General features: G+C 48.0%; 1 protein-coding gene across 1 annotated transcript in view; it reads right to left on the bottom strand.

Moving 5' to 3' along the window:
* Positions 1-16755, bottom strand: part of lingo1a (leucine rich repeat and Ig domain containing 1a) — a 90183-nt gene extending 73428 nt beyond the window's left edge. Inside the window, exon 1 of the mRNA XM_076049264.1 lies at positions 16380-16755. The gene's annotated coding sequence lies outside the window, so the exon portion shown is untranslated. The remainder of the gene's footprint in view (positions 1-16379) is intronic.
* Positions 16756-19502: the final 2747 nt, after the last annotated feature.

A 19502-nucleotide genomic window follows, 5' to 3' on the forward strand; every position in this document is an offset into this window, starting at 1 on the left:
CCTTTTCACATCTCTGGTACCATAGCACCCTCCTTCTATTTTGCCCTCTGTTTTTGGCCCTCTGCAGAAATCATTTCAGCGTGCCTCTGCTTTGGGACACTGAACACGGTTGGTTTCTGCTCTTGCAGAGCAGAACCAGCACACGTTGTTTGTTTGTTTGTTTGTTTGTTTGTTTGTTAGGAATTTATTGAACCTGAACAATAAAATAGAATCGAGGCCGATCAAATAAATTAACAATGCTTACACAAGAAGAAATGGACTTGGGAATTATTGGTATGAAATGATTGGTCTGCTGAATGTTGGCCTTGAAGAAGAAGCTAGTGAAGCACAGTGTGGATAAACCAGATGAGGGATCATATTTCACCGTGTCCCCCACGGGTGATGACGGCTTACTTTTTCCCTTCAAATCAGGGCGCCCCAAGGAGATGGCGCTCTATGATTTACAGACATTTAGTGAGCCAGCGGTTTTCTGATTGGAATAAAGGAAGCCCGCTGAGTGTAAACATCCAGGGGTAGAAATGACGGAGCTATTACTCAGTGAGGGGCTGATTGGAGGGCTGGGGGTGGATACTGGGAGGATGGGAGTCAACATGGAGCCTGAATACCAGCCACTAATTGCCAACTTGTTTTTGTTTTTTTTAGAGGAGCTACAAAATCTCATCTTTGGTGAGATTTTCAACCGAGGTTCTGATTGAAGACGTTTTGACTTTTGGTTTTGGTTCCCAATGATTTGGATTTCTTGATTCACTAGTCGAAAATCAAGATCTATCTATCTATCTATCTATCTATCTATCTATCTGTCCATCTATCCATCTATCTACATGAATGTCACTAATGGCCACTGAAATGACTTTAACCCTGTCTTTTATCGGCATTGATGGAATATTAATGGGAATTTTGCACACTGCTGGCAGGTTATTACTGGGTTATAAAAACAACAACAAACCAAAACCTTTTTTACACCTAAGTCTCCTGTACAGATATGATGCAGGTGGTCAAACGATTCTTCGATACTTTCTTTCATCCCACGTCAGTCGCGTTTCCTGCTCTTTTCTTTTTTCGGAAGATTTTGCACCTTTAACAGCCAAATGTGTCAACACTGCTGCACACATTGAGAAAAGGAGTGTTGAGATGTCGTTGGTTTGACAAAGTTAGAGCGAAACGCTGCGTGGCGTGGCTGCTTCGACAGCGACACAGTGACACTGCAGACCATCAGCGGCCCTGCTGAGCTCCTCACACTCTCCCCTCTCATCAAATATCACATAACGCCGCAAATTAGGAGAGACCTCGTGAACTATTCTCCTTGATTCAGCAGCCAGCCAATCTGCATTTTCTTCTTCCTTCCTTCTTTTCTCCTCCTCAGCCCCTTTTGAAAGGTCAAACGCATTTAGTGGGAGGCAGAGATGAAAACCGTCCCTGATAGCGAGAGTCAGTGTGATCGCTGGGCGCTCGCCATCAGCCAGCAGCCTCGGGGGGCTGGACGCAGTGGTGGGCCGTCATATTTAGTCCACCATGAATGAATACATCTCATATTACCCTGGATATGACGCCACGGCTGGAGAACCCATGCAGAATCACACTGACTGTCACATCACCTTCAGACAGGACCGAGTGGGGCACAACGTAAATTCTGGAGTATTGAAATCATTATTCAGACTCAATAACTCAGACCACTGATATTGTCAACACTTACAAATCAAATTCAATTTTCAGTTTCAATCAGTCCACCAACACTGAACTCTTCAGCTCTGCTCCAAACTGGTCCAAAAAACTGAACATTGTCACTGATTCGTATGAGACCAACGAGACCATAATAACACAAATTATTGAACTATTAAGTTATGAAACAATTCAACGTGTTGCTGCAGATGCTCGTTATTGACATTATAAATTGCAGATGATTCAGCAACTGAATCTCCATCTTCTCCTTCAGCCGTGGTGGGGTCGTCGTGGTGGCAACAGGATCTCCAGGTTGACTTCAGTCTCTCAGGGCTTCTTATCCAATCACAAGACGCCTACGTATGAAATTCAGCATAAAACCAGCTAGCTAGCAGCTAGCATCCAGCTAGCAGCTGGACTTGAGACCTGATTGGCTGTCGCAAATAATGGTGGTGCGTTCACTGGCGTTCATAAAAACTCTATCGTAATATACAACAAGGAAAGCAGCGCCACCCAGTGGATATTATACAACACGAAATAACAACTATGGAAAATAACTTTATTATTATATTTACGAGAAAAAGTCTAAGTTTAGGCCTTGCTGGCCCTGACGGCGCCCCCACTGGCTGGAAACACCGGAAACAAACGCAGAGCAGAGAACATAAATTTCATCCAACATGTTCTCTGACACGCCTGCTGAGAACAACCTGACCTTTGACCTGCAGCTGGGACTGACCCACTGGCGGCCGCCGGCCATAACTCAGTGTGGGGGATGGGGGTCAGCGCAAAGTATTTATTGCATAAAAAAAGGTAATCAATTTATCCAGCGGCAGCGGCAGCTCCGCTGCTAAGTGGCAGGTGGGTGAGGGGGAGGGGTGCCGTGGGAGAGCAGCGAGGAAGGAGCTGGGAATTCATAAATGACTAAACAGCAGCAGCAGCAGCAGCAGTGGTGAGGAGAAGCAGCGTCTGGTGGCGGCGGTGGGAAGGAAACAACGTGGCTCATCTTGTATTCAGGGGTTTCAGCCTGCAGGGCGGCGCTAAGTGGTCTCCTTCTGTCAGCAAGACTGGCTCCCATTAGTGCAACACTGCTGCCGCAGAACCTCAGCTTTGGGTGGACCAGGACCTCAGGAATCTGCTGGGGGAGGGGAGGCTGGAATTCTATTGATCCAGATGTTGAAAATTGTAACAAATCTGACATCAAAGGAAAGGAAAGAAAAAACACAAAACCATGGGTGGAGTTTTTCTGACGCCTGCTTTTCACCTCCTTCCAACCAGGTGGGAGGTCCAGACCAGCGGTCCTCACCTGCTGCAGTCTCAGGACCATCAGCAGGTTTTTCCTTATCAAGAAGGCGCCACCAAAATCGATTCCATAAAAATAAAAACACTAGCCCTGGCTGAGCTAAACAGTGGGATAACCGGGCTGCTGTCTGGGTATTTTTGGGGATGATGGATGAATGAATGAATAGTGTGAAGAAGGAAGCTTCAAAGATGTGGAAAATCTCCTGGTTGGTGCGGCGGCCAGGTGACCTTGAGCAGCAAGGGGGGGGCTGCTGACGACCACACCCGCCACAACACCAGTTTGCATCATTATCATTTCACTCCAGTTTAAGTGAGGATATCAGCGTCCTTCTGCTTCCGTTTGGGCTGCGCTGCAGAGACAAACAGCTGCAGCAGCTCCAGCTCCTTCACTCCACTCTTCTAACAGCCTCATAAAACAACTGGCTTCCGACCGACGACCGCCGCACCCCTGTACCTCCGCCCTCCATAAAGGAAAACATAAAGCAGCTCTGAGTGTTTTCAGCAGATGTTAACAGCTCCTGGCCAACTGGGACAGCAGCTGAATTGATGCTGTGATCCTCCTCCGGAGCTGAGACAGACGGAGTTGCTGATGTTTTGAGATGTTTGAGGGCCATCCAGATTTGAAGAGCTTCTTTATGACGAGCTGTGAAGGTGTTATGAAAGTGTTTGTTGTTGTTGTTGTCGAGACTAAAGTATGATGATGTTGTGCCGGGTACAATGAGATGGGGCTGTGGTTAGTTGTTTGGAGCAGCGTTTCCCAACTGGTGGGTCACGACCCATAGTGGGTCGTGGAGTTGCTTGGATTGGTTTGATATACACACACACACACACACACACATAGAGTGGGCTAGCATTTTTTAATTTTTGTGGAATAAATTTGCGTTGTGGCTTCGCAATGAGGAAAAAACATGATATGTTTGCTGAGACTCCACCAGTTGAGAACCACTGGTTTAGAGTTACTCACCTCCAGCCTACTAACATTCAGCAAGAAGCTCAGCCTTTGCCTGAGAGCAGAGCGTTGCCATCTGTTGGCCAGGAGGCCATGAAACTTTGATGATATTTGCCTGGAAACCAGGACAGAGCAGCAGCAACTGTGGTTTCATGAGGAGGTTAAAAAAGGAAATAGTTTGTGGGAGACGATGATGAAGTGACATCTTGTTTGACCGCATGTAAATAAGTGTAGCACATAAAGATTTTACCATTGAAGTCATTGATGAGTTGATTTATTTATTTCTCTTTTTGTGGCTTCGATGACACGATGGGCCGCTAGTTCAGTTTTATTGCAAGTTCTGTTTTTTTGTTGTTTTTTTCAGAAGGTCCAGATGGGAGCACAGCGTGATCGGTGAAGCCTAACGTTTGTGACTCATTTGCTTCTTAATTGTCTCTTCACCTCAGTCACAGTGAGAAACAGCGTCTATTGATGAGGACGCCAAGGTCCCGTATGTTGATGGTGTTGGCAACAACAAATAAACAATGTTCCGCTTTTGGAAAAGAAAAGAATATTCACACCAAGATGCCTTCAAGCAGGGATGAGAGAGCCACGCTGGGAGAGAAGCTCCCTTGAAGACCAACTCCTCACATCCATGGACCAAATTCCAAACAGAACCTCTGATCAGCAACATGACCTGAACCAGGCAAGATCTCTGAATAGTTTGCATCGTGAGCAAACACTCACTGGCCACTGGATGAGGTCCAGTATGGCCTCACTGCTGCCTGGAGCCCAGTGGCTGAAACACCCAGCAGCACTCAGGGCTCCTGAGAGCAATCGACTGCAGGAGGCCTAGAATAACCTTTTGATTTCATGGATGTGGTGACAACACACACACACACACACCACACACACACACACACACAAGCAAGAAATAGAGAATAGCATTAAAAAAAAAAAAAAAAAAAAAAAAAAAAAAAAAATATATATATATATATATATATATATATATATATATATATATATATATATATATATATACATATATTAGACAGTGTGATCTAAATACATTGTTTTTCAGTTTTTTGAAAAAAATTAAGACCCCCTTTAATTTGGCTTTGAGACTTTCTTGGGGTCCCAGGGCTGAAGGGGGGGGGGGGGGGGGGGGTTCTTGTATTTTGCACAATAAAGTGGCTGTCTCTTTAGTGTATCTAAAGAGACTGCTTGCAAGTTGGGTGTTGTGAGTTCAGTGTTGGAATTCTGCAGACGAGTCTTCAGTTGGTGAGTTTCTACAACCTCTCTGCTGGAAACCAAAAAAAAGTCTGAGGCTTTTTGGGAAGCAGCGAGAGAATCTTGACTCTCACACGTCACATGAATTTGTAATGTCAGAGTGTGTTGTGCTTTAATATCTGTTGTGTGAAAAGTTGTCTCAGTGGGGAAGTGCGACAAAGACTAAATGATCAGCCTGCTAGTTAGTTGGAAGTTGGCATCAAGCCGGCGACTCCCGGAGGGAATCTCTGGGAAAGCTGCTTCCATGTAGTTGCTGCTGTCTGTGGTGTCTGTGCTGTCTGTGAGCGTGATGTGGAGGACGATGCTTCCTGGATCTCCAGAGTCTTTTTAAACCAGAGCAACTAATTGGTTTGGGCTCTTCCTGCTCAATATTGTCTCTTCTCATCAAATCTTCAATACACATCAGCCAAATTTTCATTTCCTGCTCTCAGCATGTAAACACGGCTGCTTTACACATAAAAAAAAAAAGCCAGTTGTGAATTACTAAGGACAAAATAGCAAAACGTTTTTTCCCCTCTCACTTTTATAATGGTTTTCCACGTCGGCTCCTCTTATAATCGCTTTTCCCCACAAATTATGTCCAGGCACGGCGTTCACTTTCATCTGGAAATTAAGTGTAAATTAGCAAAGCGAGGCGTCCTCCAAAAGCACGCACACATTGATTTTTCTTTAATTTCCGCTGCATTGCTGCGAGACACTTTAAAAAGCCACCAGGGGGAGAAAAGAGGCAGGAAAAAAAACACAATATGTTACGCATATAGTTTATGATAGCATTGAAATCACAAAAGCCTCTACTTAATCTTTCTTGGACATTTTCTCCCCCTGCACACACACACACACACACACACACACACACACACACACACACACACACACACACACACACAGCAGTCCAACTACAGTGCGAGTCAAATTAAGAGCAAAGAGAGGCCACTTCGATTACAGCAGCAAAATGACCCGTTTCACACAGAGTTCACCTCATTTTGGTTGCAAATTAAATGTCAGCCTTGGTCTGGAGAGCCTGCTAGGTGGCGCCGCTGAATACCGATGTGGCGGCGGCAGCGGCGGAACCCTGCAGGCCACTTTTAACCTCGTCAAATTCAACTGCTCAGCATTGGCCCTCCAATAAATTCATGTCGGTCCGCCACTACCATTGACAGCATGACCCTCGGCAGCAGCTGCTGGAGACATGATGCTCTGATTGACCTTGATTGGCCTTCAGCATATTAAACCTACAAGGGTGTCCCATGCTGCAAGTGTTTTTTTACTATATCACTCAAGAGGCTGCAAGGATGGCCGACAAGACTGAGGACACGTCAGGATGGATGGAGGGAGGGATGGAGGGATGGAGGGATGGATGGATGGATGGATAGATGGATGGATGGAGGGAGGGAGGGATGGATGATGGATGGATGGATGGATGGAGGGAGGGGGAGGGATGGATGGATAGATAGATGGATGGATGGAGGGAGGGAGGGAGGGATGGATGGAGGGACGGATGAGGGAGGGATGGAGGAAGGGATGGATGGAGGGTGGGATGGATGGAGGGATGGATGGAGGGGGGATGGATGGATGGAGGGAGGGAGGGAGTGAGGGATGGATGGAGGGAGGGATGGATGGATGGAGCGGGGAGGGATGGATGGATGGAGGTGGGGATGGATGGATGGCTGGAGGGATGGATGGATGGCTGGAGGGAGGGACAGACATCCTCTTCTTTGTGGATGAACAAAGTCATTGGAAAAATGATGAGTTGCTCTGGAAAAATTCCGACATTTAAAATTCCTGTCTGTCGCCAGTGTGTCTGGAAAAAAAAAGAAGAAAATCTCAGAAGATTTAATTTAATTCCCAGGAACGCGCAGCAGCTCACCTTGACACCCCCACCCCCCACCCTGAACCTCTTCAAAGAGTGACGCTCCATCAGCGGCTCCACTCTTCCTCAGCCTTCACTCTGAGGGGCTTCAGTCCAATTTGCCTCTAGTTTGGAAATCTGACCTGAGCTGCTTCACTTAAGGACATTACAGTGAAGGAGAGCCGCTCCTGCTCCTCCTGCTCCTCCTGCTCCTCCTCCTCCTCCTCCAACCTCTTCCATCATAATCCCCTGACAGCTCGCTGGCCTCCCAGTGTCAGCAACATTGTTCATGGAATGGCCAGGAGATAACGACATGACAGCTGCTGGCAGTCGTGCCCAGCGCCACCGTTGTGCACCAGCGCCACCTCTGGGTGGAGTCGCAGCGCAAACGCAGGGACATGATGGGACTCGTGCAGCGTTTGCACAACAACAACAATGACAACAGCACAACATAATGTGCTGTGTTGGTGTTGGTCTTGGTCTTGGTTTCGGACACAGCGACCACAGTGACTCGTCAGCGCCCCCTGGGACTCTGCAGCACTGGAGGCTCTCTGGCTCCGCAGCTTCCTGTCGTCCCACTGTGTCAAGCCCCTCCCCTCCCCCGCTCGGAACTCAAGCTTCATGAAAATTGGATGTCCGCCTTCACTTCCACCTGCACAACAACTGGAGGACTCTGAAGGCTTTCAGGGAGCAACCACAGTGACGAGTGTCGCTTTTATCAAATTAGCTCTGGTGCAAATCACATCATGCAGACACAAGCTGTGTCCTCAATCTGTTCCCTCCCTCCCTCCCGCCCTCCGCCACTATTTATCTATTGAAGATTACATTTGAATATGTTTTGCCCAGTCAGTGTTGTCCACTGCGCCGCTTCAGGAAAGATTCATGAAAAGCACAAAAGCCCCCACATCCCCTTTTCCTCAACTCATAAAATATTTCACTTTGCAGGATGCGCTCATTAGCATTTATGTGCACGGCTCCCCGATGCGGATTTGGTTTTGCTAAGAGAGTCTGACGTGGTCCAAGTGAAATGGGGGCTCAGCACAAGAGAGAGCAGAATCCTAATGATGGCAGAGGGGCTGCAGAGAAGATTGAAGCCTGTGCTGATCATACATCATCAGGGGATCTTTTCTTTTTTTAACTTCTCCATTTAGTCAAAAATCATTTTCACCTTGATTGCAACTGAAGCCCTCATGTTTCACCACCTGTCTCTCCTCACGGTTAATTGGTCCTGTTGAGTTCGGACCAGCTGAAAAACAAATCAGTTTCAGTTTCAGTTTAGATTCAACAGTTTAGGCCAGGTGTGGCCAAACTACGGCCCCTGGGCCATATGCGGCCCATAAAGCTTTTTAATCTGGCCTGCCGATACTTGAAGCAATGATATTAACAGTCAGTCAGTCATCAAAGAGCTGCATCTCTTCCATGTTTCCAGTGTTTCCACAGTCATTTCAATGAAGAGCTAAACACCCTGGCGGTCCAAGTTGGTTCTGGATGGTTCTGGGTGGTTCTAAGAACTAAACACCCTGGTGGTGCCTTCAAAGACACTGATTTGGTTGCAACTTTGCTTCATTTTCCATTGACATTACAGCAACATGTTTTCTCCATAATATTCCATGATAGCTTGTTTCCTCCGATCAGGTGGCTCACCAAAACACTCCATCCATCTGCTGCTGCTCCGCTACCCCCCTCTAGCATACTGTAGAACCCGCTGTGGCCCCACCCTGGTTTAGGCTCATCAAAATATGATTCATGAAAAAATGTGAGTACTGTTTTTGTGTTGTCGTCAACGGAAGTGTGGTCAGTCAGACGTGTCGGTCAGTTGTCTTCGCTGCCGTTACTGTTTTTTTGACGTTGACTTGGACAAACATCAGTTCAACACACTCAGATGTGTCTAATTGAGTGAAACCTCAAGTGTAAAACATTATCCCCTCTTCTGGTGTTTCTTTGAATTGAGGGTCAAAAGTTTCAGAAAAATGTTTTTTTTCTTGTTCTTTTGGTGACTTTGAAGTGATTTGAAGTGACTTCAGCCAGACTGACAATCAATCAAGAATCAATGTCGTCGCTGTGCTGTTGCATTTGACACGTCTAAAGGAAGTAGCTTTGCTAGTTGCAGACGTTCACGTTAAGGGAGTAAATGTTCCAATGAGGTTCTTCAAGTCATGGTAGGAATCTAAAGCACAGTGGTAGTTTGGATTTCTGCCTCTGTGGGATTGAGGTGAGCGTCTGTCTGGCTGGATTCCTCCGCTGACTGCACCAGCTGCTCCTCTGAGCATCCAGACAACCTTCACGGACCCTGCTGGGGTCACATTATTTCCACATCAGGCCTCAGCGTGTCTATTCATAAAGAGCCAGACTCACCTCGCAGAACCAGAGAGCCCAATTCCAATTAGCATGTTAATTTCTCAGACTCTGATTCTCCTGCAAGCCGCCACCATGTTTCCGGCAGGTAACTGAGCAACGACGACGAGGCGACAAAACTTCTCCCATCAACACCTCACATCCCTCATCCAACTCTCCTGCTGCTGCCACGCTCCAAAAATAGCGCCCTGGGTGAATCATCCGTGATAATTAGAATTATTGGCAGGGTGCAATTGCCTGTTTTTTTTTTGTTTTTTTTGCTGTTGATGTTTTTTTTGTTGTTTTTTTTTCACTCTCTGCTGATCATAGCGGAGAGAGCAGAGTACAGTCAGAGCTGGGAAGCCATCCAGTGATGATGTTCGTTCAAGTGGCACCTCTCCCCAGCTGTGAGATCTGTGAAGCCCTGGAATTAATCAAAAACAAATAAATACTGTTTTCATGCTCTAATTATAACTCCTCTTTTTTAAAGCGTGTTTTCAAGCAAGCCGTCATCGGCACTGGGAACAAGGCAGGATTTGGACGCACGCACACACACACACACACTTAGGCCGAGGGAGAAGCCTGAGCCATATGCATTTTTATTATTTTTAATTTACATCCATCCGAGTGTTTTCTTTTGCATGGGTGGAGGGTGCAGGGTCCAATTTGGAGATTAAAAAGTGATGTCAGGCAGCCAAGCACTCAGTATTTTAATGATGGCAGCGTGAACATTGTTACTGTGCCAATTCACTGACATTTGCCTTATTCAAATCGCTGCATCCTGCATACAGATGGCCCAAGTTTGGCTTCTCTCTCTCTCTGTCGCTCTCTCTCTATCTATCTTTCCACACATTAAAGCCTGGAACTGACTAAAATAGATAAGAGTGTGGGCTGCAGAAAATGGCATCATCTGCATATACGTAGATACCAGTAGTGCCTGATAGGAAAACAAACAAACAGGTTTGCCTAAAATGTTCATAGACAGCATCAGGTGAAAAAAGGGATTTGAAAGAAACTAAATAAAGGTGTCCTAGAAATATCTGGCATGACTTCTGTCAATACTAGCCGTCTGCTTCAAAGGTCTAGAGAGAAAGAGCAAAAAAAAAAGAATTCTCCTCATTCAAAGACTTTTGGTGGATCATCTGGGAGGTCTCAGGTCAACCTCCTACGCTGGTCCTGTAGGAGGCTGGCTGCGCGTGTGCCAGTAATCAAATATAATCCAGTGAAGTTCAGCCCAGGAGTCGTGTTTGTCCCTTATGGCTGCCTGTAGTTTTTAGGTGGAGTGTCAGCAGAGCCAGGCTATTTATTTCTCCTCTTCTCAACCATCCCTCTCTCCTCCTTGAGTCACTCTCTTTGGCTCTGATTTAGCTTCTTCTTCCCTGTCCAGACTCCATCAGCACTTGCAGCTTCAAGCTTCCCACACTTTTGGAGGTGCGCACTGAAATTCGCTCACGACACTGATTCACGTTCATCAAAATGTCATCATTTTCAACTGTACCCGTTTGAAACACAAGAAGATCTGATGCCTGTTTTTAAACTGAAACAAAAAAATCTAGAGGAAAAATATGGGTCAGATCCACAAAGCCATTGCGCGGCTCTTGCACCAGAAGATCTGTGTAAACAGCACCATAAACAGTGCATCCTGTCCACAGAGGGGGCGCTAACATGAAAAGTGGCAGAACATTTCCCGAGACGCAGGTAGCGGCAGGGGGCGCCACACTCATTTGAATGTATTTAAATCAGCCATTAAGCGCAAAATGAACCCCCCCCCTTCCCTTCAATGCAAATAGGCCTCACTGGAAACAGCAGCAGATCCACAGAGTTTGCACTCGCGTCCGCACCTACATATGTTAACACCGCCAGTCAAAACCAGGTGGCGCAGTTTCCGTCTGTCAAAGTGTTTCTGGTGCCAGAGCGACTCTCTCTGATAATGAGGTGTGTATATAGAAAAATATCACACACACACACACACACACACACACACACACACACACACACACACACACACACACAATGTGGGAGCGTCAGCGATCAATGGCTATTTTCAGTGAAGGGTCAGAAAGGTTTTTTCGTCAATAATCACTGAAGATGTCTCTGAGCTGATCTTATCAAATATAAAATCCATATTAGAATTTATTTATTCATTTATTTATTTATTAACATAACATAACATATTATAACATTGCACGTTCCTGGGCGTTTTTGCCTGCATATCATTAGTGCTAAAAAACTTTCTGGATCCGACGCAAAGGTGATTACGGCCACAAAGTCGCCGCAAAATGTGCCTCAATTTAGCGCTGCGCTCCATTCTTGATCTGGCCCAATGTTTCTAGACGGTTATATCTCATTAAGTCAGCCTCGGAAAGTACCACAAAAAAGGCTGACATTTATAAGGTTCCAAAAAAATGACGGCCATCCACCAAAATCCAGCTAACAGGCCGTTAAAGAAGCAATGTTGACGACACCAAACACTGGGGAGAAAGCCAACATGTTCCCCTGGTCAGCAACCACCACGCAACTTAATGACATCTTCAGTCAACTTGGCGTCATTAGCGCGCCAGCGTCACACACACTTTTCTGACTCACACACACACACAACAACCTGACAAACCTTATTTTCATTTTGTATCAATGGACTTTTGAAGAATGGCTGCTAATCCTTGATGTCCCAGTTTCATCACCAAGAACAAGGAGACGGTCTGAAGAGCATCGATCCACCTGCACTTCCTGTGAGGCAGCGCCTCTCAGCATCAAAAGTGGGGCAACGCAGCAGGCAACCAGAGGGCAGAAAAGGTCAACGAAGGGTCAATCCTGTCCTGCAACTGCAACATTGGTCTAACAGTCTGTACTGTCGCACAAAAATAACTAATACATAGACAGACACCAGGATGCCTTGGTCTCAGGACCAAGTGAGACAGGATTCTAACAAACCAGCAGGTTCAGATCACACTAGCTGCCTTGCCATTGCCCCTAGAATTGTGCTCAACCTAAATATGGCCATAAAAACATTGTTCTCGTAAATCTTGCGGGACGAGATTTGAGCAGAATTACGGCTTATGATCTTCACACCATTCAATGGAAACACCTGCTAGGCCCAATTGTATCTCTCTGTTGAAATGTTAGTATCACTTTTATTTTGAGAAAACCTGTCATGGAAATGCAGCTACAGACAGGGATTCACTCAATTCATACACTCCCAGCTTCACACTAGTCCATTGACTTCTTGGCATGTGTTTGTTACAATTATCGTTGTCTCTACAAAAGAAAAACATCCATAATTCAAGCGCTGACTACTGAAAAATCATTCCACTTTGCCTGTTTACTTCAACTTTCTGTTGCCCAATCTCTTGTTCGGAATCAGGCTGTTATGTTTTTTCCCCATTCTTCCTTCTGGATGCACATCAGTCAACAAATGGCTCCAATCAGTGGCAAGGGAGCACCAGAGCGCCTCTCAGCCAAGCCTTTGTTCCAGCCGCGTGATGCCTTTACATCAAACACAACAGTGAAAGCAAAGGACTTGTGCTTTTAATGCAACTGCGCTGCGCCCATTGTGAAACACAGTCATCCACAGGACGAGAGGTGTTTATTTAACTGTCACTGTCACATTGAGGGCCCAATATACTCACTTAGAAATAGAGAATTAAAAAAAACAACAACATCAAATTAGTGCATGGATGAGTGTAGTAGTTGGGTTTACCAGAGAAACGGACTGATATCTGTGTGTTTTCTTAACTTCATAGCAGCAACACTAAGAGCTGAACAACTGGAGGTCAAATCTATGAAGGCAAAAATACTTTCCATCATCTCTCCAAAGCCTGGCGATGCCTGGCGGTATTAGAGTGGATTCATTTACCTCACAGCCCTCTCACAACTTACACACACACTACTCACAAGTGTGTAAAAATGGAATTAAATCCAAATGTATTTTCCCTTATCGTCTGCCGACTTTCCGCGAGAGGATGAAGTGGCAATCAGGAGGTGTTTTTTGGCTGGATGATGGAGAAAAGACTCGCTGGGACCTCCGGCCCACAGCAGCCTCCAGCGCCTGTCCGAGCACTGGTCCGAGAGCCGGTCTGAGTGCCGGTCCGATCACCAGACACCAATTATTCCAGGAGTGAGGAGGTAAAACAGGGAGCCACGGAACTCTTTGGGCGCCTGGAGAATTCCTCGACTTGGGATCCTGGTCACCCCACTCTGGGATCCTGGTCACTCCAGGATACTGGTCACTCCGGGATCCTGGTCACTCCGGGATCCTGGTCACTCTGGGATCCTGGCCACTCCGGGATCCTGCTCACTCCGGGATCCTGCTCACTCCAGGATCCTGGCCACTCCAGGATCCTGCTCACTCCGGGATGTCAGTAGCCCCACTGAGCCGCAAGCCTTAGACTCCGGCTGAGGAGACTGGGAAATTACTTCCTGCTATGGTGGCACTGAGGCACATCCATTGAGGGCGAAAAAAAAAAAGTGTGTATGTGGCTGTGACATTGTGCAGACTTCCATTTTCTCTCATACTTCCATTCATTCAGTCATCCTGGAGGGACCTGCTGTCCTTTCTTGTCTGCAGTCAATGTCACACTTTCTTTTTGATTCTCTGGCTCCAACAGGAAAGTTTTTCACCAACTCATTTCACTGTCAGATAGTATTTAGAAAACTTGCATTTTCAGTTTGTCCCTTTTGTTTTACACACGTTGTTGTTAGTTTATTTTTGTTTTTATTTTGCGGAGGGGGATTACCTCCGACCATGCAACCGCTAGTTCAAACCTCACTCGCACCACGTTGAGCAGGTGTCCAGCTGAATGTGCATCCACTCCTCCACTAACACTTAAGTCCTGGGATTTTAATCTTGGTCATCCACACATCAACGCTACAGTACTGTTGTTGTTGCCGGCCATGTTTTGTTTCTTCCACTTATCCATCAAGTGGCTCCTGATTGGCTGGTGACACCTTACACTGAGTTATTTTGTGTATTTGGTTTAGAATTGTTTAGAATGACCACTGGATTGTGCACCAACGGACAAGGTCAAAGTTAATGACGTGCGTGTGTGTGTGTGTGTGTGTGTGTGTGTGTGTGTGTGTGTGTGTGTGTGTGAAGCCCATTCATCCGCCAGCTTTCAACACAAGCTTTTTATCTCCTCCTTCATCTTTGGCCCTCTTTTTGCCGCCCCTTCATTCATTAGCAGCTGAAGTCCAGTTGGACTCAGCAGTCTCATCACCATCTGAGTCAGCAGTCAACACCAAACAGCAATGCTGGCCGAGCTACTCTGCCCTCCGTATATCTGCCACTCCTCACCGCCTGACCAGTAGCAGAGTGAAGATAATTAGACTTTTAGAGGCTGCAAGTCTGGAGGGTTCATCTGATTTACCCCCCCCCCACACACACACACAAGTGAGCAACATGGCCTGTGCAGTGTGAGGATGGACTACTGACTCCCTGTGATGTGAGTCACTCCTCAGTCAGTGTGTGTGTGTGTGCGTGTGTGCGTGTGTGTGTGTGTGTGTGTGTGTGGTGGTCTCAGCAGCACCAGGGCTGATCATCCCTGTGACTGCAGCAGCTGGATTAGTGTTTGACAGGATTGATTCACTGTTTGGCAGGTGAGAACAGTCACTGCATGAGGGGGGTTGGGTGCGGGGGGGTGGAGAGAGGAGGGGCAAAATCTAAAGATGTGTGAAAACCAGACAAACAGTTTCTCTGAGCCCAGTCAGTGGCTCCAGTGGCCACAGACAGTGGTCCCAGTGGTCCCAGTCAGTGGTCCCAGTCAGTGGTCCCAGTGGCTCCAGTCCTCTCCGTCCTTTCTCAGCTTGTGTCACTGCTCTTTCCTTCCCTCTGCTGGGGGTCCTGCAGGCTTTTCTTTCAGGCAGGAGGCCAAACCTGATAAATATTGACGTCTCTTCCAAGAAAAATGCAGTGGGGTTCACAGTGTAAAGTGAACCTGCAGTAAAAGCCTGGCCAGTCGGGGCGGGGGGGGGTTCTCCCTCCTGACAGACATTTTTCTTGATGTCTCTCTTCCTCTCCTCCGTCCACCTCTGATGATCACAAACCCTTCCTCTGCGTATCTCCTTTCTTTCCTCAGCAGTATTTTTAGCACCTCTCTCCCTCTCTCTCATCTTGTCTTGTGTTTCAGCTCCGGCTCCCTTTTCCCTGAACCCCCCCCCAACAGTTCAGAAGCAAAGAAGCGAGTGATGAACCGAGAATTAATAACAAGGCAGCTGTGAAGATAAAGGCAGGGGGTGGGGGGGGGTGGTGGTGGTGGTGGCGATTAAAATAGCAACACGGTCGCCGTCCGTCCACCTTCAGCTTCCAGCCCACAGAGCAGCGAGCAGGGAGACAGGGAGGAAGCCTGCTAGATGGTGGATTGCACAGGATGAGAAGATAAAGAGTCAGCGAGTCTCCTCAAGCAAACCTCCTCACTGCCTCCATCGCACCTGGTCACACCTGGTCACACCTGTCCGGGTGAACACGCCTCCTCACACCTTCTCAAGGACCCAAGGAACCAATGGCGGGACGGAAACACAAAAGCACATCTCCACCTGCCCACCCCCAATCTCTCCAGGTTCCAGACGTGTTTTCGCCATTTTGGCTGAGCAGAAAGAAAAAGCGCAGATGGCCGATGAGAAGCAAGCGTGGTTGTCAGGAAGCTGAAAATAAACTGCTGAGATCAGAAGAAGAAGAAGAAGAAGAAGAAGAAGAAGAAGAAGAAGAAGAAGAAGAGGCGGAGCCTCGTCCCTCCTACTGGCAGCAGCAGCAGCAGCACCGCTGATGTCCTGGCACACACAGTTAACCCCTCCCCCCCCACTCCTCCCCCCACCCCCCTCCCTCCACAATCTCCACGTCCTTAATATCCTGCTGCTGCTGCTGCTGCTGCTGCTGCTGCTGCTGCTTCCGTAATGTAAGCCGTCTGCACCTGTCAATACATCCTGAGAGGTAAATCAGGTCGCAGGAGAGAGGGAGGTGGGGGAGGTGGGGGAGGCGGGGGATAGATGGGGGACGGGGGGGGACGGGGGGTAGTGCCATGTACTCACTAGAAGTGCAGCGAGGAGAATTCAGAAATGTCCTGCTTCATTCCAGGGCGGCTGCTCACTAAATCCACAGCGGCGATTCCATCGAGATGCTGCTGCTGCTGCTGCTGCTGCTGCTGCTGCCGTTGATGCTGCTGCTGCTGCCGCTGATGCCGCTGCCGCCTTCGGGTGTCGCAGGAAAAATGAGCTTTCTCAAATGGCGGGGATTTTTGGAGCGCCGTTTAAAAAAACAGATCCATGAGGGAGAGAGAGAAGGATGGTGATACGTGTGCGTGTCTGTGTGTGTCTGTGTGTGTGCGTGTGTGTAATTGTGAGATATCTCCGAGCGTCCGGGAGCAGATTGGACGAGTCCTCGCCAGCCGTCAGCGGAGCAGCTACACGTGCTGCTGCTGCTGCTGCTGCTGCTGCTGCTGCGCCTCAACGACTGAGGGGAGGAAGGAAGGAAGGAGGGAGGGAGGCAGGGAGGGGGAGGAGCTGCAGTATGTGGCGGCAGATTGAGAGAGAGGGGAGGAGGGAGGGAGGAGGTGCAGACACCCCCCCTCCCTCCCTCTTCCTCCCTCCGTCGCCCCTCACTTCTTCCTCTGGCTGGGCTGCAGCGCCATGTGAGCAGCAGGAGACGATGACATTGTTGTTCCCTCACGTCTCTGTCAGATCGTCGACATGCACACCTCCAGCACCGGCTGGCTGGGCCAGGCAGGTGGAGGAGGTGGAGGAGGAGGAGCAGGAGGAGCAGGAGGTGCAGGAGGAGCAGGGCGGGAGTGTGTGAGGGGAACAAACATGCATGGAGTCCATCCTGGACAGTTTCACATGGTTTGGGCTTAAAAACTGGTGTTTTGGTTTTCGTTGTTGGTTTGAGAGCAGGAGGACGGAGCAGCAACTGTTGATGATGATGATGAGGAGGAGGATGAGGATGATGATGATGATGATGATGATGAGGATGAGGATGAGGATGAGGATGATGATGACTTTATCATGAAGACTCGTTAAGCTTTTTAATAACCTGATAAATTTCATGGTCACATTCAAAACAGCTTTTTTAGACTGTGAATGCCACCAGGCTTGGGACTAAGGTTTAGGGTTAGGGTTAGGTTTAGGTTTAGGTAACCCTAACCCTAACCCTAACCCTCACTCACTCACTCAGTCACTCACTCACTCCATCGCCAACTATTGGCCTGGCAAGCTAACTACAGCCTTCAGAGTCGTGTGGTTGCACGTGTCTCTTGTGGCGCCTGGACTGAAGGTGCTCTTGGATTGGTCAGTTGAGTCTGTGTGACCCTGAGCCACATCACCATCTCCTGCTAGTCTCCACTCCTGGCACTCATCAGCTCCCACCACCTCAACCAGGAGGAACCAGGACCTTCATCCTGGTTCCTCCTTTCACACTGACAATGTTGCAAAGTCGAGCACAACTTCATTTTAGTCTCGAGAGTTGAACAAAAAATCACAGCCATAGCAGCATGGTGACTCAGTGACTCAGTGACTCAGTTCTATGTGTGAGGTGAGTCGATCTATTCGCCGTGTCTCTGGCCTCCTCCAGCCAGCGCTAACACGCCCCCTCTGGAGGAGGAGGAGCACGGCGGGCTTCCCTCGGCCCACATGACTCACTCACCATAATCCCACGCTGGTGATTCACGCTCGCAACCAGCCGACGCTTCCAGGCGCAGGGCGAGGACTGCGGGGGGGCGCCGGTGGTCAGGGCGCCCGCCGTGCTCGGCTTACACACGGGATTAAGAGTTGGCGGCGGCGGCGGCGGCGGGTGGGTCGGTTGGTTGGTTGCACCCCCCACCCCCGCCACACACACACACACACACATACACAACCAGATATCTGTCCTCTCCTCGCTTGTCAGCGGGAGCCTTTCAGTGACTGAGGCGCTCGGTTGGTCTAAGAGGATGAAGACGACCGTCCGTCACACACACACACACACACACACACACACACACACACACACATACACACACACAGAGCGGCAGAAAGCGATTGGTGCGGCGTGCAGAGGCTTCCATTGAGGGGATTTCTTTCTTTTTTCACAAGGACACGAGGCGGTGGATACAACGGCTGTGCCAAGGAAACACTGTGGAAGCAGCTGAAGGTGATTCACTTCTTCTGCATCACGATCAAATCACAAACAAAAGGAATCAACCAACCAAATGACTCTCTGTGAGGATCCGGCTCAGCCAGTCATGACTCATTTTTTGCCTGCCTGTGGAGGCTCCAACACACCAGACACTATTTGTGACCTTTCCACATTCATTATGTTTCCAGTTCAGCCTTTTCCGCTGCTTCCAACGTCAAATTCAATTACACTTCAAACTGTAACTACACAAAGAAGGAAGCAAAAACCCAAACACCTCTGCAGCCCTGGATGTGATGAAAGCGTCCGTCTGTAAGAGCTTTAATTAGAGTTGCTAAATTAATTAGCGCTAATGAGGGTCCGTTCTAATTACGTGTGGTGCTACAAATTGTAATCCAGGTTTAGTCTCAAATGATGTCAGCCTCCTGCTGCTGCTGTTGCTCCTACTACTGCTATGCTGCTGCTGCTGCTGCTGCTGCTGCTGCTGCTGCTGCTACCACTGCGACTGCTGCTGCTGCTGCTGCTGCTGCTGTTAATGTTGCTGCTGCTAATGTTGCTGCTGCTGCTGCTGCTGTGTCTGATTTGCCATCACAAATGTTGTTGTGCACTTGCATGGATGTTTTCAGTAGCAGTACCTTGCAGTTAACCTGCAGGATTGAAAATGTAATATATATTGTTTGCACAACACCGTATCAAGAGATATTGTGATCCTACATGCATTAATATTTGTTTGGAAAATGAATGTTAATCTACAAACGTGACAAATTCTCTCAGCGGTGGGTAAACTCAAAAAATTAGTCTTGCCGCCCATCAATGCAAGGCCTCACGAGCAGCTTCAGGTAGGAATGCAGGATAAATATTCTCAGTCTGGTGAATTTTCCATCACGGCTCAAATCTAAGTGTTTTCTCTAAAAAAAAAATAAAAACCCTTTGAGTCGGTCGCATCGCCGCCACTTGGCAGCAGACGACAGAGGCCCGCAGGACAAACAGCGACTGGGCCATCGTGGAGGTCGATGCTGACCGATAAGCGCTGCCACCGATCAATACTCTGT

Source organism: Nelusetta ayraudi, unplaced genomic scaffold, assembly GCF_046127955.1.
Source record: "Nelusetta ayraudi isolate G7.1 ecotype Tasmania unplaced genomic scaffold, CSIRO-AGI_Nayr_v1 ptg000111l, whole genome shotgun sequence".
NCBI lineage: Eukaryota > Metazoa > Chordata > Actinopteri > Tetraodontiformes > Monacanthidae > Nelusetta > Nelusetta ayraudi.